Source organism: Temnothorax americanus, unplaced genomic scaffold (genome assembly GCF_048541705.1).
Source record: "Temnothorax americanus isolate GAGA-0224 unplaced genomic scaffold, ASM4854170v1 Scaffold29, whole genome shotgun sequence".
NCBI classification, from domain to species: Eukaryota; Metazoa; Arthropoda; class Insecta; order Hymenoptera; family Formicidae; genus Temnothorax; species Temnothorax americanus.
In genome coordinates, this window is record NW_027509432.1 from 1,367,927 (window position 1) to 1,390,523 (window position 22,597).

General features: G+C 41.2%; 2 protein-coding genes across 5 annotated transcripts in view; one reads left to right on the forward strand and one right to left on the reverse strand.

Annotated features, from left to right (window-relative positions):
• Window positions 1-20,939, forward strand: part of LOC143899985 (uncharacterized) — a 172,231-nt gene extending 151,292 nt beyond the window's left edge. Inside the window, exon 8 of the mRNA XM_077410859.1 lies at window positions 19,570-20,939. The gene's annotated coding sequence lies outside the window, so the exon portion shown is untranslated. The remainder of the gene's footprint in view (window positions 1-19,569) is intronic.
• The window catches only part of LOC143899987 (uncharacterized), a 236,175-nt gene that overhangs the window by 107,572 nt on the left and 106,006 nt on the right, over window positions 1-22,597 (reverse strand). The window contains exon 1 of one of the 4 annotated variants that reach the window (XR_013257652.1): window positions 21,645-22,509. The exons of the other annotated variants lie outside the window; for them this stretch is intronic. The gene's annotated coding sequence lies outside the window, so the exon portion shown is untranslated. Of the gene's footprint in view, window positions 1-21,644; window positions 22,510-22,597 lie in introns of those variants that run through there. 4 annotated transcript variants of the gene reach the window in all.

The following is a 22,597-nucleotide window of genomic DNA, read 5'->3' on the forward strand; positions in this document are numbered from 1 at the left end:
AGATCACAGAGCGAGGCACAAGATGTTCGATAATCCATTCGTTCATTTTCATTCATCAAAGCTAATTATCAAAATGATACAAAACGTAAAAAAGAAAAATATATTCGATATTAATTTACAATACGTTAAATATTTTCGTGGATACGGTATAATCGGCGCTTGTTTTACATAATACGCATAATACGCGTTATTGTAAATACGCATACGGCCGTGGGTCGCCTTGTTGTCATTCGCGCGGCAGGACTTGGACGCTCTGCGTATATCATCGTGCCATTATCTCTCGAAACGCGATCGCAACAAGTAGAGAACGCCATCATTCTCTATGAGTTAGCGATTATCACGATACGAGTAATGACTCGTAAACGTATCGAGGCTAGTTGTCGAAGCTGGACATTTCACGCGATCTATTCACTCGAGATCGAAGCGATCTTGCAATTAATTTTATGTTTTCGGACATTCCGTTGGGTTTTAATTATAGCTCTCTATTCCACTTCATTAATCGCTTTGTATTTCACGCGGTATCAGGATGAAAATGCTAAAGCCGCTCTTGAATTTTTCGATCGTTAACGGAACGTACAAAAAGGATCGATTCCGAGTGACATTATTACTGCAATGTGTAATAAAGCGCGCGTCGTATATGCGATATTATCGAAAATACCACGCGCGATCGTAATTAGCTTAGTTTTCACAAATGAGTATTGTGTAAGTGTCGGAAAGAAACGAATGGAGCAACCGGAAAAATCGAAGAAGTCCGGGGAGACATCGGAGCAATCATGGGATAAGTAATTCATTATTTATTTATTATTTATTCGTTACTATATATATATATATATATATATAATTATATTCACTTTGTATTTACAAAATTCGGGACGGGTGGTCTGATACACCCTGTATGTAACTGTTCCTCGATCCAGAGTGCACATAAAAATGCACATAGCTCATAAAATAAAGCTTATTATTACCGATGGGTCATTGGTCGGTTTGATAATTTATTGATACACTTTAGCGTTTAATTAGGCAATAATATAGCAGTTGCAAGATATTACACTTGAAATGTATAGAAAATTTAAACCTTTATAAAATGAAAAAGAAACAAAGGATATTTCATAAGTATTATAGAAAAGCATTTGGTTAAAAGTGATAAGCAATAATAGAGTAATTTTTACTAGATAGGAATTGTCTTGAAATCTGATAAAAGCATTATTTTTTCTTATACTTTTCGTCAAATTCTTTGTTTTTTAGGTAAGATTTTCAGGAAAAGCAAGCATATAACTATGTACATCGTATTGATGTTTGTGATATATATTTTATATAAATTTTATGATTAATATACATTGCGATAAAGTTAAAAAGAATCGCCGAATATTGGGAATAAAATTCACGAACTCTCTACCCGCGTTCTCCACGATGGCGGACGATGTCTTTACATCGACTATAGCGATCCGATCGATGCTCCAAATGACTGGTTTCGCGATGAATCTTTTACGATCGTTCGTCATTGTCCCTTGACAAAGTGTGCATGACATGAACGAGAGCATTTGCTTCGGGTGCTTTTACGAGTTGTCGCGCTCTTCTCGGACACAACAATTAAAACTTCTACGTGCATTAAGCTATTATCATTTGCGTGTAAGCACTGTCTTAAAGCCATGGAAAATATGATGTTATAGCGATGCAATTAGAAATTTTCGTTCTTTATCCTGATGGTAATTCACACAACCACTGTTTTTAATTTTTACTAACATTATGTGAAAAAAAAGATCTCATGCTTATTTAATAATTTAATATAGATATGTTATATATAGATTTTCTACAGAGCGTATTTCAATCAAAATGAGTTGAGAATGTTGAGATGTAAAAAACAGTGCGATATTTAGAACAGAATTTTGTAGATAGAAAGATTAGAAATAGAAGAATCGCATTTTATTATCGCATGTTGATATTGAAATAATGTTTGAGAACATTTTTTTTATATTATGTACTATACAGTTATTAAGTTATTCACAAACATAGCATTATCCATAGTTTTTGAAATCATTTATTAATGGTTAGGCGAGATAAAACTTTTTACGTAAAAATTTTACGTAAAAATTTGAGCTTAAGTAAAATATCTATCTACTGATAGCTTGAAGTTTATCTGTGTAAGGCACATATATTTCTCATGTATGAATAATACTATGTTTACAATAAAGAATATAATAAATCTCTATCTTTAAATCTTTATTAAAGAGATTAAAAAGATTATTGCGCGTTAGATGAATTATTTTGCGCAACAGAGAGGAAGAGCGAGACTCGTTCGCTCGCCACGAAACGCGAATCGGAAGTAAATAGCAGAAAGATATTTTTGCATGTGGCGTCGCCAAATTACCCCCATCGCTTTCGCAATATATCGGGATCCGCGCGGCACTCGCGTCGTGCGCATTGCTACGCCTATCGTTTTCAGCGATTTTACGCGAATCACGTCAGTCGCGCGGAAGAATAAAATCGCGAATCGCCAAACGTGCCGCCTGTCATTAATTGCAACATTGAGAACGGGTTCCGTGGCGAATAATGTATGCGCGTCGTAACGAGGCGGACGTTTATTCGACGAGGCGATGCACGAAGGTGAACATTACGAGAATTATTAAGGAACGCACGTTATACGTCTGCCCGGAGAAACCGAGTGCTCGGAGGCTCGGAGCATCGTGCAATTCTCCTTCAAATTAATTTTGAAAAAGTTTTGTATTCGCCAGTCCAGTAGCACGGATAGTCAGAAATACGTATTTCAATCAGCTCCGCTTAAATATTTTCTAACTATTTTTATATATTTGCCATCTTTCCTTTATTTAAAAAATTTTAGGTATATAGTAACTTACTCTAAACTCACAATGTCGCGAGATCGCGAGACCGATATATCTTCCTTTCCTTTCGTTCCGATTGTTGTTGAATATTATGTATGAGTGTTAATGCGCTAAAGAGAACGCGCGCGAAGACGGGCGCAAAAATGTGGGACGCACGGGACAACGGGGGCTCGCGGGGGTGGACAGAAGACGCTCAGTTACTGTCCGCGACTGCGGCTGGCACAATGGCCATTGAAAACAGAAAATAAGCGCCATTGTTCGGCGCTTTTCAGAATCGATATTTGCGAGTACAACATCGACGCGCGCGTCGTGGGTACGCGGCGCGGCGTGATTTGAAGCGCAGATTAAAAATAAAGGGGACACACGTCGATGCGCGGGCCTCCGCTCGATGTAACTGCGCGCACGTGAACATATCGACGCTGTTTCATGACAAAGATAAACCATGTGACGGTGCACTACGACGACAGGGAACAAAGGCAACGAGCGCACTGTACTGCTTTTGTCCTTTTTTTTTTCGTCGGTAATTGGTAGCGTTCTGTCTTCATGTTCGACGAGCGACCCACAAAAGTATCGCTGATAACGATTGTTAAATATGTGAATGCGAGAACAACGGCGAGCAATTGAGCGGTTAGGTTCATGTATTGTTTCTTTTTAAACGCATCATACTCGGAAATATTCATACGGTGGTATTTTTTATTTTGTTAAATACCTGAATTTGGACGTGGATTAGCGTGTTAATTTAATCTTCTCCCCGTCGTGTTTTATATCGGGCTTTTTATTATAAAAGCAAAGTTGAAATTTGACTATATGAAATATCTCCTCTTTCTGCTAAAGGCAATAATCGTCTGATCAGTATTGGCGTCTTCCACTTTCCCGATAAATGGCTAGTATAGATAATTTTCGTAGAAAATTACGTTTTCAATCTTTATTTCTCTCGAATGTCGGACATAAATCGATATCAGATAATAATTTCGTTCGTTCTTGGCTGTTACGTTATGAAAATCGTAAATTTTGAAAGGTATTCGGTAGTTCCTTATTTATGTTTTCTAAAACGATATGTCCCGACAAGCGGTAACGGTATCAAGTTAGTGCCTGCGGCATGAAAGACGATTAGAACGATGCATCTTTCACGGTAATATGTCACGCGTTCCGTCTTTGTCCGAGGAGCATATTTATGTGTGTTGTCAGGTTACCTTTGTGCGAGGCCGATGCTGGTGGTACAGTTCGAGAAGTAGCCAGCCCGTGTATTTTCCGATGTAAAGCCAGCCACGTGGACGAGAAACAATCGTCGCTGTCAATCGTCCTGCTATACGTTTAGCCGACGACAGCATATACGCATTCGACGTTCATTATGTCATAGAAGCGCATTTTCCACTTTGATTGATCCCAAGGTCGATCGATGGCATAGTTTGCTAATAGATGTAATTCGATTTGACGAGTACTTCTGAAAATTCGGCGGAAAATTCCAGTTGTGCGGCAATAGATTAAGGTATATAAACTCCCTCTGCAAATCACAATGTTAATATCTTTATTTAAAATATTATATTTTAGGGGAGAATAGATAAATATAGTAAACTCCAAGACAGTTTTGTAGCAACGTGAAATATATCGTGAAATATATTGTTCCTAATAATCACATGTTTTATAAAAATACAAGAAGTAATCTTTGTTTTGTTGTTAGCTCACGAATAACATGAAAAAGTTGAGCTTTTCGTGTACGAACCGATTAAAAAGTGCATTAATTACGACCTAGTTAATAATCTCGAATTTTTTTCTCGTGTGCTCCGTCACTTGAATTTAAGTAATTCAAAAGGCGCGCCACCGACACAGTCATAAATTCATGCCGATGAAGCACCGAATCAGCGCCTTTGAGTCGTCTTATCGGAGGAGAACTGGATTTAATACGGAAGGGTTAAGTACTGAATTAGATGCAGCGGCAGCCGCGCACGCGAACGATGCATTATTATTATTGCCGTGGACACTATTATGTAGGCTGATGGTGGAATTCGAAAGAAATGAATCGCATGTACGCAGCGCGCGATGGCGCGCCGACAATCATGCGAACGATCTCGGAACGATAGCGCCCCAAGTATCGTTTTTAATTGTACGACGCCATTTTCAGCGCGACGCGCGACGTGTGCGATTCCCGCATCGCCGCGGGACGGGAATGAAACCGGCAAGCACGCGAAACATCGCTCTGTGTCACTGTCGCTCATCAGGGCAGAAAAACGTGCAGTGTGCAGATACGCGTGTATAGTTTAAGGCGTACTCGCGCGCGGGTGCTTGAACGTTTGTCGTAAGTCGACAGTGATGAATGTCGGATTTTGGATATCTTGGAAAATTCTTGACGATTCGCTCGAGATCAACTTTAACTTAAAATATATACTACAACATATTTTTCGTACGATTCACGTTTAAGTAATTCATATAAATTATGCGTGATTAAATGTTATAAAATTGTAAGTCACACACTTTGCATTAGATATTTATTTATGGATAAATTTTGTGTTGAAAGTATAAATTTACGTTTGAGAGAAAAAAAAAATCTAAATGCTACGAACCATGAGAATCTGGTTAGTTGAACGCTCATTGGGTTATTTATTGATAGAAACATAAAAACGTAAACATGTAAATCGCATAATTATGAAATAAGTAGGCTAATAAGTAGCAGTCGCCACTGCTCCGTTTAACAGTAGTTATGCTTATTGGACAATTACCGACTATTCCAACTCGCTGACTGATATATATTTATGTGATTTAATGTTTCTGCAAAAAATTCACAATGTAACTGAATTCCCATCGTATTTCGATATGATTGATTCTATCGCGATGTAGATGTAAAATACTCGCCGATTACAGCAGCAAATTCATGATAACGAATTATTAGAAAAATGCACTGAATTTTATTTCATTTTCTGTATCTTTGGATTATTTGATTCTATAACATTAGTGGATATATGTATATGTATAGAAACAAGAAGATAAGCGAGAAAAATAGTTTAGATGTTATATATATATTATACTTTGGAGACTTAATGACTTTCGGTTCGAATAGTAGGATATTTTGCAACATAAATGTTAATTGTTTCTCTCGAGCCGATTATAATTTTACTACCTTCGATTTCGCCGCTGGAAGCGCAACGTTGCGGAGCCGTACGTTCTCTTAAGCACGCTCATTTATATTACCGTCGCGCGAACGCATTTCCCCCTCGTATAATTTCCGATTCGTTTTACGCCGAGTTCTACGTTCTATACAAAAAGGCGGACGATATCGTTTCGCGATATCGATCGATCGTTCTTGAAATCGTTGCGCGGTACTCCCTCTCGTCGCACTCTCCGTCGACGGATAGCCGTCTCACGACGACGCGGACGGCGGCTGCTGCACCGCTTGATACCGGAAGCGGCGATGATCGCGTTATTAATTAACGCGTAGTCTCATCACGGGTTACACGGCCGGCTACAGAGACGTTGTACCGCGCCCTGTGGTATACTCGGCAATTCCTGTACAAGTTGCGCGGTACACGCACAGAGCTATACGTGTTCGTCGGCTCTATCCCCCGATATTTATGGCTCGTCGTCGGTATGATAATTGCCTGTATATATCGCAAACGAATTTTTGCGACTATATTATAATTTATCATCCGTTTTAATTAATTTCCTGAGATATTATCCGCTCGGTAGCGCGTGAGTAATCCTCGCGCGATGCATGCATCAAACAGGTATCATCCGCGTTATCGTTTGTTACCGGCAAATGGGGAAATCGGGAGATAATAAACAGAGTTTAGCCGACACGTCGCATAAATACGTTATGCAAGTAATGCACGCGACACCCGCAGATTTAAACGCGCCGATCGCGTCCTTCGGGCATTCGCTTCCTCGCGCGAGCGGTTCTCTTCTCTTTTAAATTAGAACAGCTGGCGGAGGCGAGAATCGCGACAAGTCCAGCATGGAGCCTCGATCTCGCGGCGGCGCGCCGCCTACGGGATTAATTTATTCACGGCGGGGCATTAAAGCCACGGACGAAAAACCCGTTCGGGCCCGTTCCGTCCACCGGCCACGACGTGCCTTCCATCGTGACGCGAGGAGCAGTATCCCTGAATTTCCGTGACGGATCGTTTCCTTGGAGCATCGTGAACGATCCGACCGGCTTGATCGATCGGCGCGAGCGCCGTCCTTGAAGTGGTCGTCCTGTCTCTCTCTCTCTCTCTCTCTCTCTTTCTCTCTTTTTCTCTCTTTCTCTCTCGCGCGCGCGAGAGAGTGCTCTGAACGGTACGAGCGGCGAACGAGCGAGAGGCCGGTAGGCTCGTCTGCTTGGAAGGGACGGGCGAGCCATGACAACGAGACTTAGAAGTTTCTTTGTCGCGCGTTAGAATCATGCGCCTGTATGTGTGGCGACATTCGGCAGCGCATATGCCGCAGCCTAGGCAAGATGGCGCATTCTCTCCTCTCTGTCCCCCCCGTGAAAGAGAGTGGGGCTGGGTACAGGGTTTACGGGAAGGGGGCCCGCGGGCTGGGCTGGACCGCGGGGGCCACGGGGGAACGATTTCAGGCCGTTGGAGGCCGCCCGGTTCCCCAAGTCGCATTAGAGATCGCTCGAGGATTATTACTTGCGCCAGCGGCGGCCGCGCGATCCTCCGGTATCCGCATAATAAATTTGCGCGTCTCGCAGGACGAATTCTAATGCGTTGTCCCTCCCTTTCTTCCCTCCTCCCCTCCTCCTCACCTCCCCCCCCCGTATCGGCATTCGCAGATTTATCGCGCCGCCCGACATTTTTGCGATGTCGATCGAGTATCGAGGTGACCGCGAAATGTGTTCAGTCTCTCGATATATTGGAGACTGAAATGGAACTGGAAGTATCGTTTCTCTGGATTCTTGCTCAAGAACAATCGCTTGTGATCGTTCGAAATTATAGCGCTTTTTCTCACAAAAACAATTCGTATTGCGATATCGATTGTCGTTTGACGTAAAACATTTTCTAAATAAAAAATAGAAAAATCTCAATCAAATTGTTCTGAGATGTTGATTTTTTTACAGGACATCGTTTTGAATGACCTTTCGTCTTTTTCAATAAACTCGGTTTGTACATACCTATAAATAATAATTCAAATTTTGCTTCAAAAATGAAATTTTTGCTAAAAAAAAATCAATTCTGCATTTATTGAAAAAATGTCTTAATTAAAACGTAAAAATGTTTGCATTTTAATATAATCTATACGTAACATTTTATAATTGGATTTACTTTAAACGATCTACTTAACATTCATATTTCTTATAGACGTATGAATAAATACAGATTTTTTTGCAAAATCTGCATGTAATTTTAAGATGATTAAAAACCTTTTTTATTCTTAATCTGAGAAAATGATTACAAATGTGTGCATTACCAGCCTTTAACAGCAGACGTTTAAAGTTCATAGGTTCTTGCAACTAATTATAAAATAGCTCCCTTCTAACAGCGTAGTCCGGCCAACACGTTAAACACGTTATACCTCGAAGGTCGATTACTATAGGAATCACTTAAAGAAATTTAACGGATTGGATCAGGCAAATGTATCGAGCTGCAATGTATCTAATTCAATGACGGTAGGCTTCCTCTCTACAAGGATACAGTATTATTTCCGCATTAAATGCGTCTTTTTTACCGTGATTGATTTTTAATTCAAAGCCGAAGTTTACATATATTTCCGCCGCAAATCTCGTCACCTACAAGTTCACGATTTTAAATGTGTAACGTATTAATTAACACAAATTTGCAAGAACGTTTTTCCAGCTAACCAAGCTGTTGCAATCTCGATATCTAGTTTAGTTATTGCGGTTTTTCGCAACGAAACAGGTTACGTAAACAGATTTCGAAGTGCGTCACGAGAGTATTCTTAAAATTATGAATTATGCAATCAGAATTGCGTTCGCGATCGAAACATTGTGCATTGAAAAAATCTTGAACGCGAAAATATATGTATATGAGGTGGATTAATGCTTTGTGGAAAATCCCGCAATAACAAAAACTTGATAACATGATTACCCTACCGATACTGTTAGCTTTGGCTAGACATGCTAATGAGAAGTGTGATATTTACGTTGAAGATATTGAAGATAATTTAGCTACTTCCACGATGTGCATTTTGTTCGCGATCTAAAATTTGATATTAAAAATAAGCCAATAGGTAATCAATACATATGTAATTAATCGTCGTACTCTCTCATTGGGGGAGCTCGATCGATTAATTATACATATATAAGTTTTGAAATATTTAGCACTCTAAAATATTTAATGACGTTTATTAAAACTTAGCATGAAATTAATAATAAGTAGGTACTATAAATTAATAAGTAATGAAATAAATAAAATAAATTGATAATCATAATACATTATTTAAAATCCCACCACCGGATGACTCACGATTTTTCGATGACGAAGAGCTCTTATAGGAGACGGTTTCGCGGCCACGGAATGCCAATCGGCAAATCTGTTCCGATCTGTTCGATGAAATGGAGACTAGGTCGAGTGGCGAGTCATAATGTTACGAAGCGTCTCGAGAAATTGGACGCGCGGCCCCTCGAAGGGCATTTCGCAATGCGATTGCCGGGAAGATTGGCACGGGATATTAGAAGCCGATGGAAAACCAGTCACTCAAAGGTTATTTTCTACGATTTTATCGCAACCGGCGGGCGCCTACTTTCAAGTTGCGAGAGCAAAGAAAAATGTAGTGTTAGCCTCTTCGATCTCCGAGCTACGTAGCCGCGCTTAAGCCGTTGGCGTTACATCGCGAGGATGCACGACTGTGTTACGTTATAATTATATTATACAGTATCAATAAGACCGCCCGTGGTTAATTGATTGCGACGCGCTTTACGACCGAGGTGATTTGTCAAGTTAAAATCGTCATTAAGTTACGATCATAAAATGATAATGACAAATTTATTCGCGGTGCGCTGTTACGCCGTGAATCTTCGTATGAAAGTCAACGTTCCCGCGATGGGAAAGCTGATGATTGGGACGACGATAAGGCGATCAAAATAAATCGTAGATAGGTGCTATTACTCAACGGCAAAGATAAACACCATCAGTATATCAGACTAAATCATTCATCGTTTGAATATTACAGCTGCTCGCGATGGGTAGATACGAACATTCCGGGGCGTGATCGTATCGCTCCGTTAACGATCAGTAAAAAAGGTAAGAGGTACACTCGCGTAACGCGTAACCGTACGCGAGATTGATCCACGACACTTGATCCCCCGCGATCGGTGTTCTAGAAAACCGACTTCGGTGCACATTTTGAGCCTCCCCTCCTCTCGTTGCGCTCGGCGACGCCGATAATGCGTCTCAATGATCGCACGCGTATGCGTGTGCACACTGTGCACGTCAAGAGTGGTTTGTGCCACTGACAGGTTGGTCCGTTTCTAGGACAGCCAGTTTTTCACGTGATTTTCGCACCGTGCTTAACGTGCGCCGCGCCGCGGCCCGGTCTAACCTTCTTTCTTGCACGATCGGCGATTGCGATCGTCGGTATGCAGCATGATCGATCACGAGACGAGGACCGATAAAGACGATCGGGCGATTTTTTCCCCCTCGCGCTCGAGCGTTTTCACCGGCGCGCGGCGTAGCGCGGCGCGACTTTTGCCCGTCCGTCTTAGCGAGTGTCCTCGGTTACCCTTCGAATCTCCGCCGTTTGCGTAATTCAAGGTTTTTGCCAGAATGACGAAATCGCGGAAATATGCACGCTGTTATATGCATCCGGCCGCGCTCTCCGCCAGCCTCAAGAGATACATGCTCCAATTTAATCAAGCGGATTCGATCGATGCGAATCTATGCATTGATGTTAAATTCTTCAGGAAAGATTGGGAATTGATTTTAAAATAATATGCGTCTATGGTGTATTTGTACAGAGTCTGAGAAGCGGTATTCATTAAATCTGCACGATTACAACAATATATTGCTATATAAACGGCAGTAATCCATGTTCAATATTTAGATTGCATTTTTTTTATTCGAGTATAGCTGTGCTGTAAAATACAATACATGCCAACAAAACTATTGGTTATTATTAATTTATCTAAACTGAGAAAATCAAGTAATGGTTCAGACTACCTCAGACATTTTATTTGTAAACTGGACTTGAGATGTTCTAAACGGTGATCTAAATTATTATTCGATACGAGATCTATAAATAAGCTGATATTGAACGGCAGTGATTACTTTTTATGGCGCATTTATTTAAATTACATATAAACTGGTAGTTATATGCTTTGAATTACTTCAGGCCTTCATATCTCAGATTATTCCAATCTTAGATGTTCTAAACTTTGCACCTTATTCTCAGCATCCAGTTAATTTTATATTTGTATCGCATTAGAATATTACGATTTTCACTATAATTTTTCTTGTAGAGATGCAAAATTAAGATAAAGTTTATTCTATTTATTCACACCTTTTTAATTTTTGTTAGATTGATACAATTTTTGTTTGTCGGGCGATTCTCCAGACAATGCGAGTACTAAAGAGAATGTGATCAAAGTACGATTAAAATTATACATGCGTTTGAGATGGCAGCGCGCGCCGATTGCTATTACGGACAACAAAAACAAGTCTTTTTTTCATGAGTTTTTTACGAGTAAAAAGAATGGCGTGTGTTAGATTTTGTAAAGTATTCTTTAAGTGGAATTTTTTACGTTTCAAAATTAACATAATGATAATCTTCTGAATATGCTCGTTTTAAAAAACCGCATTTTATTTATATGCACTCTCGACGACACATTCGCTTCGAAATAATCGTATTCATTGATTACCGCTGCGCGAGATGTATGTAGTTCAAAAAATTGATTTCTTGCAACATTTAATGGTCTCGGATCGATTACCAATATCGACCATTAAAATGCACATGCATGATGCATGATAAATTACATTACGGAGTATTCATTCCTATAGGAGTTCAAAAGCACGCTGTTCAAATGTACAGCTGTTTAATGCTTCTAGTTTAATTGTTTTAAGTTAATATATTTGTATTAAAATTCTTTTTAGTAATTTTTGTTGTTCCTGTAACACGACACACTATACGACTGGCAAAATTATAAATGCAATTCACAATACATTCCATTTGCGCGCGCTGATGTAAAATAAATTAAACTTTGTGCATTTTTAATATTATTTATAAACGTTAATCTGAAAAATGTACGCGATGTTTCTAAAAGGCATTCTGCGATCTGTTTTCCCATATGTTGCATAAAATTCCTTTGACGTTAATAAAAATAACGGGGCGTACCGTAAAATTCGCGAGCAAGGATAAGCGTATCGGCTTACGACCGCAAAGATTATTCCAATTAGAGCTCCTCGTAAACTCGAGCGATCGACAGATGACCGATAACTGCACGATACTTCTCGCCTTATCAGCGTCGCGCAAGGCGGGGGAGACGACTTTGTATGTACCACCGATGCAGTTTCGGCGCGCTCCGCCGCACCGCGTCGCGCGCCGTACCGATCGACGCATAGTCGATCGCGTGTATACGCGTCGACACGTGCATACGCGCCGCTCGCTTATGTGCGCGTGTATGCACACGCGCGTGCACACGGGCACCAGGAGCACGGGTATTTGGCACAAGGCCGACATTAGCATCTCTACCGGTATACCCCCTACCATTCCGCCGCGCCGCGTCGTCGTCACGGCACAACTCTATCCGCAGAAACCTGTATTCCGGTTATCTCACTCTCGCGGGAACCGAGAGAGAGAGACTGCCGGCGTCCGTCGCCATCGTGAGAAGGCGAAGGACCTCCTACTACCGCCCGAGGAGCATAGAAACCGTTTGGAAATAGGCACGGCCACGGCGATTTGACGTCTCTTTTTTTCATCCTCTTTTTTTCTCTCCGTTCTCACCGGATAATTCATTTCCTTCATTTTGCGGTAGGTTGCAACCTGGGCAACCTGGGCAACTCACCAGGCCAGTCGTTTGGCCAACAGACATCTGCTCTCGAATCCTTAAAATGCTCCGCGCTTCAATCGGACCTTTGTCGAAGGATTCGTATGTCCGTTCGATCAACGGGAATTCGTATGCGTATGGCAAGTTTCCCCAAAAACCGAAATAATTCCGTCGCGTCCAGTTTTTGTTGTTATCGGCACCGAAAAACATACATATATCTTCCCTCGAACGACGGAATCAGAAAAGCCGACAATTGTTCTCTCGAGTAAACATCTCAAAACGATACTCTTTTCAGATAAGAAGAAAAGCTTTTTATCTTGATGTATTAATCGCTCGATAATTAAAAAGTTATCAAGTACCGCGGTTATATCGCGCTGTCAAATTATGTTCACGCGCAACATACTCACTCCGTATTATTTCTTCGAAGCTACGATAAGATATTTCTTAAAAAATTGTTGACATTTTTCGTCATTAACTCTCATACGATGAAAGCCGGCCAATCGGCGAAGTGCATCTGATAAAAAACATTTGCAATTTCATCTCACGACATTTCTTACTAGGACACACACGCACACATACGCGCGTACAAGTAATCAAGAACATACTCGTAGCTAAATTGTCATGTACAAATTTTCCTCTAAAATTAGTTGAAACCACAAATTCGCCGACTCCGCTTGGTTTCGCGTAATTGAAAAATCTCTATACAATCTCGCATTTTCGAAGAATTTGCTTTTGAAATGCAGAAAAGTTATGCCGCATTGTGGCGAGAAATTTCGAAATATTTCTATATTGGGGTTTTACGCTTCAAAAAATTATAAAAAATCTTTATCGCGGAACCGGGCACATATAGATCTCGGGATGCGTGTACCATTCCCATATGCGGTGCAACACGGCGGGGAAAAAAAAAGGATCAATTATGCAATTATCCGCATGACACTGTAAAGTAGGTCTATACCAACGAGTTTCGCCATCGGAGCGCGCTAATACGCGCGCGATGGCGATGGAATTTCGAAACGGCTGTTTCACAGTGTGAGAATGCTTCCAGTCTAATAGGCTGCGCGATCGGCGAGCAGTCGATAGATCGAGAAATTTAAGTATCCGCTGTTATAGCGGATCGTTCGCTGGCTTGGTATTGGACTATCACCGAATCGCGGAAATGCGACCACCACGTGTTGGCGATCAGCAACAGTTGCGTGTAGTTGAAGTAGTTGACGTTTCGCTCGAGGATTTCCAGGTCGTCGCGGAATCGATACTTCGGCGCGATCGGATCGAGATTTCTCTCCATCTCTTTTTCTCTCTTTTCCTCTGTCTCTATCTGTCGCCATCTCTATCTTTTCCTCTCTCTCTCTCTCTTCCGCTCGTACCTCGTCCGTACATCGAGGATTCCGCACGTCCGATAAGTAATGAGACATCGAATGACACCTTAACCTGGATGACCGGTATATACGCGCTGAAAGGATATAAGCGCGCGGTGACTCGCTCGCCGGATTAGCTGGTAGATGCGAATTGGCGAGATTCTAGTTCGCGTTTCACCCTCGGTGAAATAGCGACGACCGGATGTCTAATGAGCAAAACTCGGTTGCCTCTTCTCTTCCCTTCCTTTTTTTCTTTCTCTCTTTTTTTCTATCTTTCTCGAGCAAGTTGTTCTCAAACAAGTTGATTTAAAGTACAATTCGTATGTTAAGAAACGGAAAAAACTGTCAAGTACGGCATACACTTACAGTATAAATATAAGTGTAACATAGGATAGTACAATATTTATATAATAGGTGTAAATAGAGAAAGAAAGAGAAAGTGATATTTTTAAAAAAATAAGATAAAATATTTAATAAATCTGTAATCTTTTATTATGTTTTATTATTCATTATATGATATAATAACTTGTTATATTTGGCAATATTTATTTGTGTACGAAAGATTGATAGAACGTGCAAAGTTAGTTTGTTTCGAATCTGGTTATGTGTTGGTCTCTAATTCTTGCGAGAGAAATATCTACATTAATAGGATCGCTTTATGTAACTGCAGGTTGCTGGATTTTTGGTTGATAGTAAAAGAATATCGTATTTTTCGCGATTTAAATAAAATTATCTCCCTCTCATGTAACGCGCAATTTTCACTTTATATCCAAAAATGGGGTATATAACGTAATTTAGAATAATAATTGAATTTTCATATAATGCTAGCACAGAATAATCCGATGAGTGTAAAATGGAATAAAAATCTCGATAAATCAATACGTCTAAAGTTATATCCCGCGCTTTGCGAGGTAGATAAAAAAAAAACCATATTGTGAGAATTATATTTTATTTTGAAATCGAGGCGTTAAACATCGCGGAATTTGATCGCGCGTAAAAATGTTACCGATAATAAGAAGCAAACAATGCGACCATAATAAATGTACGGTATTGCGCAATATATTTATTTACGTCGTTAAATATGTTTTTCATTAAAATTCGAGGGAATGGGTGATTTTTAGCCAATTAGAGCCGCGCAAAATGTCCCATGTTTCGCGTGTAAAACATATTATATTCCATAAATTTTAATATCATATAATATCAATGAATATTGTCTGGCCGTAAATTTTAACGGGCAACTCATACAACGCTCCGCGCCGTTTCTCGTTACGCTCTCGGAGTGAATTGATTGTAATTATTACGCGAGGCAGCGAATGCAAAACATCGCTTTGTTTCGTATCCTCTATACCTACTTACTTTCCTGACTCCCACTATTCATATTTTCCTCTATTATATTAGGCAACGCCCGAGATCGGATTTGGTTTATTAGTATTACTGCTAAACAATGCAAAGTTTACCAAATAAAGTTCACAGGTATTTACCAGAAAGCTCTACATAATGCCGGAGCTTTTCATAAGCGTGCTGTTATTTTACATTATTTTACATAGTATTATACCCTTGCTCGTTAAAACGAGCTCTTTAAGAATAGTAGACATAAATTATTATTATGTCGAATGTTGGGAATTTTTAGTTTCGGCGACAGAAAGAATTTGTTAAATTATTAAAATATCGGTTGAGCTATAAATATCGGCATCATCAATTTTTTAAATTAAAAACAAACTCTTTTTTAACATCGATTATAAGTAATTGGATAAAAATATGTGAATTTTTTGTGATACATTTTTTAACACAGGGTGTACAACGCAGGAATCGCATTACTAATATGAATTAACGAGATTGCGGCTGTTAAAAATATATACGAAATATTAAAAGATAAATATGGAGAATACAAAGAATATTCCGCGTTGAGAGGGCGACGTTAATATTAATAATAAAACGTGCGATATCTCGCCAATCGGGCGCGGCAAGGTAAATCTGGAAAATTTTTAACAACCGCGCAAGCGACTGCGAGAAACGCGCGACACGTAACGAAACGGATACGTCGCTGCGAAACGAGCATAATATCGGTCTCCGTTATCGTCGGATGCACTTTGGGCTCGCAATTCGGTGCCCCCCTCCGTGCTCGCTACAAAGAGTTCGTTTACCCCGTTTATACGTGCGCGCGAGGCCGGCCGCTATCGGTCGATTCAAGCACGACATTCGACGAATGTCGAGAAACGAGAGCGACGAGATAAGCTGAATTTAAGGCGCGATCCGGAACCCCCTCGAATAAACACAACTGCGTTCAGGCGTTTGTCGCAAATGTATATGCGCACGCAGCGGGTCTTACGCCGTCAGTAAAGGAAGAAACAGTACGTTGATGATGAATACACAGAAAAAAAAGAATATTCTTGATTTGAAAATATCTATATCGTTCAACGTGGAAATCTTGAAATGAGATTATATTGCGTTAAACGAAGAACACTTGCTTGAATGAGTCATTTATATAGTTCAAGCGAGAAAAAAATTTTGAAATAAAAAGTTGAAATTCTTGTAAGAAGATTATAGTGATCTCGCTTATATACGAAACAATCTATAATTTTCTTATAAGAATTTCAACTTTTTACTTCAACTTTTTTTTCTTGGTGGAACTGTATAAATAACTTCATTCAAGCAAGTTTGAAACTACGTTGAAACTAAAGATATTTTGAAATCAAGAATATTCTTTTCTTTCTGTGTTTCCGCTTTTTGCATTAATTATCAATTAGGTATTAAATATTCTCGTAGATGCAAAGAGTACTTTTAATCCTTGCACATACATAATTTTCTCCAGAATAATTCGATAGTATATAAAAAAAATCCAGTAAAGATCTATTTTTAAAGACAGGATTTCTATTAGAAAATATGCGCGCACATGTAATATGAACATAGTTGGTGTATTTTGTTCGCATGCAATTGTGTATAATGTATATAATTTCGGAAGAGCGGATGTTTCACCCGCACTTGCGTCACACGTATGGCAATTAACTCCAAGAAGAAGAATATATGATTCATGCCGAAAATGTTATCGCGATTTTACGATCGCGCGCCGAACGAGCACCGTGTCGGCGCGATAATCCTCGATCATTGCAACGGATTTCGTAACGTCTGTCTATCGCAATCCGTCGGCTTTCGGGCATCGCGATATTTTTCTCAAGTCGCTTCCAGTTTTCGTATTGGTATCTTGCGTCACGACGCTCGAACGTTATCACCGCGAATATTCGCCATTGAATATGTACCGGAAAGGCTAAAAGATCTATTTTCGGTATGGGACTGACGCAACATAGATGAGACTGAAACGCTCGCGATCGTGAAATGACAAAGTAGAGGAGGAAGAGACTAATGCGTGGGATGCAGCTGACGCGGAGCTTCACGTTGAAACCAGTTCCTCGTTTTCAGCTATTTATGCACTTAGCGCGGAGAGGAGGTACGCCGAGATGAGTGCAGGTACACACCGCAATCGGATCCCTCGGCAATGAATTATTGCCAGTAATATTAATTTGTATGTATTTAGATAATGGGGAAAACGCCATAAACGCCGCAGCGTTACGTTAATTGCTTTTTCTTTACCGTTACATTCTCGCATAATCGTCGCTCCATCATTTAGGGATCGTAGTTCGTTCCTGAAATCTTGAAGTGCTATTTTCGAGATCCGCTCTTAATGTTGGTTCCTCCGTTGATCACCCTTTCGCGTGACGGCGAGCAACGGCAACATTCTTGAACTTTCTTTTTGTGCCTTGCTAAATAACGAGCTCGTGTGACATAATGGTAAACTATGCTCATATAACGTACTCGTGGAATATGAGCGAAACGCACAAGTTCCTAAAATGTAAATCCAGTCAGGAATAGGTAAATCGCAAATAAGTTTCACGCTCGATGTAAAGAGATGCAAACAGATTCAAACTGGATGTTTGACGTTTGACGTAAGCTTGTTGATCAGAATCATTTTAATATCAATATGTGCACTTTTCTTATACCGCGGCTAACATTAAATTCAACTCAGCGCTCAACTCGAACTCTCGAGGACCAAAAAAATATGTACTTGGTGATAATGCGCGCTGCGTGAGTTTCGCAATCAATTTTCTAATAACAGGCGAACGAATTAATATTCTATTCAGCTGCTCCTTCCTTCGCAACACGCGTGACAGGTTAACGCTGCAAAATTGGACGGAAGTCGCGATTTTTGATCGAAAAGCAGCTGCGATTAAAAATTTTAATTCTATGATGAATTCAAAAAACAACTGTCGTATAATTTAACCATTTTAAAATGCATATATTTTATATCGTTACATAAAAAGTGTCAGCAAATTCCTTAATCGCGTAATCGTGAAATGACACGCCACGCGTGTTCGTTCGTTTCGATCGCGAGACGCAAAAAGATGCGAACGGTGGTAGATCAAGCGATCGCAGATTTTCCTTCGGCTCGTTTTTCAGGCCGCCTGCCCCTCAAAGATTATAATATATTAGGGTTTGCGATGATCACACGCGCGGCGGACTTAACTCAGCTCCCGTCTCTCCGCGGCGTTTCCGTCGATGCGGGGACTGCGCGAAAGAGCATTATTTCATCACGCCGATTTTATCGCACGAACGAGCGGCGGCGGAATTCAGGATCTGCACCTGGCAGCCCTGGCAGCGGCGGCCGGATCGACGATCGACGTCGTCGACGGCGCGTTCCGAGTGACATTATCATCGCCACCGAAATAGCGCGCTGATAAGGTCGTCTCCCGGACGCGCGGCCAACGACGCCGCGTCTGCTCCCAATAGAATTCCATTAATCTGGCTTACGACGATCAGTATGCGACGGCGTCGCGCCGCGCCGCGCCGTATCGATAATTTAACCCAAGGATGGATAGCGCGTTCTCCTTGTTTAATGAGCGGTGTGGCGAGGGGGGCACAGGGGGAGGGGCAGAGGGCGGAGGAGCGGGCATCTTTTTGCGCGCCGCACGTCGTTGTTATATAGCCGCTGAGGCAAACGCCGCTTGCATTATTTGCGAAAAGTATTAGAGCAAAAAAGAGCGCTTTTAATCGCCGCGGACTCGCATACGCTGCGCGAGCGCGCGCGCGCGCGCACACCTTCTTTTTAGACACACATATGCGCTGCACGCGTTAAAACACTTGTGTATATATATATATATATATATATATATATATATATATATATATACAATAATGCGCGATGCTACACGTTGCCTCAGAAAATGCACGCGACTCGGGTGCGAGTTCAGTTAAAGCCGTACGGGACATCTCAATTATTTTGCAATTAAGCGAAATGTAAATTTCATGTCCCGAATAAATTATTGTAATTTCCGACGCATCACTGGGAGAGAAGTTCTCGTTTATTCTTGCAGGCGTTGATGTTAAATATTTTATTATCTGTCATCGAATTTTGATAAATAATTCGCAATTGTATAACTGACCTCATCATCTTGCTCTGTTTCAGGAATTCCCGAATTAATTTCACGAATGTGCGATGAAGCAACGCGCAATTTTATCGAAACGTATAGTTCCCGTCTTTTTCGTCACTGATGATTTTCGCGTGTAGCGATTAAATCGCTGGTGCGTTCGTTAATTGACGAGGAGGGGGGAGGGAGGAGAAGAAGCAGGGAAAACACGGAGACGCCGTCGTTCATCGTTGCAATCGCAATCCATCGACTACAGCACATCGGGCGCAGATGATTAAGTTTACCGGGAAAGGCATAGTCATCGATGTGCGCAATCGTTCTTGCAACGACGACGCGACACACAACGGTAGCGTCTCGGTAAACTGCCAAAAGAAGAGGAAACGGCGTGAACCGAGGATGTGAGGAGTACGACGATAGTACACGTGTACCCTTGCGCTATTTGAATTTTCCGAAAAGAAAGAAACGTCAAAATAAGAGAGAAGAGAGACACCGTTTCCTCGAATAAATAATTTATGCAAAGAGTATAGAGCAATTTGTTAATATTTAGATGCGCGTATTAAAACCTTTACTTTCCGTTTTCCATGTTTATTTTAAGAAAACTCTATGTATTTGTTTATGTTATTTAAGAATATTAAGATTCTCTCTTCCGAAAAAGATCCGTTGGCGCCAACGAAAACGTGCGAGATTCCGATGCGTGTTTAATTTCGCGGGAAGAAAAATGTTGCGTCGACTACGCAAAAAAGACACACAAACTACGTCTCAAACGACGATTTTCTTGCCGGGAATAAACAGCGCGCATGAAGACATTAGCGAGGCTAATTCGTGGCTATAATTATATAAGTACTAGTTCCGTAGCAGGTTTTGCGATGTTGAAATTGCGACGCGTCTCGCGTCGCCGCCACGTCGTTCGTGATCGATATTGTGACGCAGACACGTCTTTCGCATCGCGCGAGATCACGAGATTTCGTGCTGCCATTTAATTATGCCGCTTGTTACTGGGAGACGCGCGTTACTGCGCGCATCGCGCGGTTCCGCGAAATCGATGTCGCGACGAATGAGATCGACGATGAGAAACTTAAGTAAGTTAGGAAATGTTACATGAACGGGGCTAACGATGATTTATGATTGATTAGAAATTCGAATAATTAATGATAAAATTCACGACTCTATGATCTTTCTACTTCGTACTTTGCGAGCTAAGAAAAGAACACTCAATCGTAAAAAAAATTTTCATTGCTTATCGCGTGGATGCTTGAATTGACTTTAAGAACGATTGAAAAATATATTTCGCAGAATAAAGATATGTCTAATTATCTAGCGGATGTGATAAAAAAAATATTTGATTGTTTAATTAAGTGATAAAAAACCGTTCTAAAAAGAATAAATGACAGTTTGAGTTATAAAACAATTATATAATGTTACGATGAAAAATAGCCCCTGTCAGATTGTAAAATACAGCGTTATTAATATTTTTACCCCATCTTTTATATTTTAAAACGCGTCTTAAATTTATTTTATTTTACTTTTTGGAATTTGCTCGGTGCACCTGATGTTTTCTTCGCATATAAGTTACAACACGCGAATTAAAATCAAAGAATCAAATATGAAAATATTTTTCTTGTATTATATATTTTTATCTTTGATTTTTTAAAAAGGCCGGTTTTCACACGCAATTATTGGTGGCGCCAGTCCGCGCCAGTCGACTAATGCCAGTAAAAATGCAAGTGTAAACACTTGATGCAAACTGGCGCTAGTAATGTGGCGTTTACTGGCGGTTATTGGCCAAAGCATATAACCTCAAAATTTGAGGTTATATGGTTGTTGTCATTTACTGTGTGTTTAATAAATGTTAAATATTTTCCATATTATACGCCAATCACTGTGTAAACACTTGTGAGTTTGCCAGTTGGTTCTGGCGCCAAATGCCAGTCAGTTGGCGCCACCAATCATTGCGTGTGAAAACCGGCCTTATAATTCGCGTTATACTTATTTAAAAACTACAATGATAAAGGTGTTCAGACATAGGTCTTAAGCGTCCCGGCATTGGTACATTTACTTACATATAAAGTTTCGGGTCGCATTAGTTTCCGTATAAATATGGTGCGATACTTACCACGAAATCGAAGACATACCGAGTGCAGAAGAGTGGTCTAGGAGTTATCAGCCGCGTGGTACCGTGGTAGCATCGTTCCGACCCTCGAAATAAGTTGTACATCGGAAAGTCAAGTGTGCGACCGGTCGACCGAGCAAGCCGGCATACTCGAGCGCGCTCGGCGGAGCGTGGCGCGCATAATTTGGACCACCCTATAGCGGAGGAGTGAGGTAGGTTAGTGAATCGACGGGTGTTATCTGGATGCACGGAACGTGCAGACGGCCAGTACGGAACAACATGTCGTCCGAGTCAGCGAAACAGAGACACTTTAAGCAAAGTTGGCGAATCGGCTTCGCGAACGGCACTTAAAGTGCACTTTCCACGCGGTATACATATATACGCGCGCGCGCGCGCTCACGCACACGGGGACCGCGGTGCTCTCCGCGCGCGCGGTGTGCAGTGCCGGCTGCCGGCGTGCCGTCGTCGATGCGCGGTTAGGTTAGCTTAAGGACGCGAGTAAGCGTCCATTTTCGTGGAAAGTAAGACGCGTCGTTATCGTAAAGCGAACGTTTTCCCCACCGAAAGTGTGCGCGCCGTTTACGTGTATACGTGTGTATGTGTGTATGTGTGCGTCGGTAGACGCGTATGCAGATCGCGGCAATAGCAATAGCGGGCGACGCAACTCGAGATCGTTGTTTCTACGAGGATTACCGGCGCCGAGAGAAGAGCAGAGAGAGAGAGAGAGAGAGAGAGAGAGAGAGAGACAGGTGCGGTTTCCGCGGACCCATCCGGTGCGCATTGCGGAGTCGCGAGGAGCGCCGAGGATACGGCGAACGGTGAGAATTATCGTGCGATTGTCATTTTTCTCCCCGGTAATTGCCGCTTATCGTAATCTCGAACGATACCGCGCGGCGTGATTTCCGTCGCGCGGTGCAGTGTGCGGTCCGTTTCATCGCGGCGCAGCCAGCCGCCGG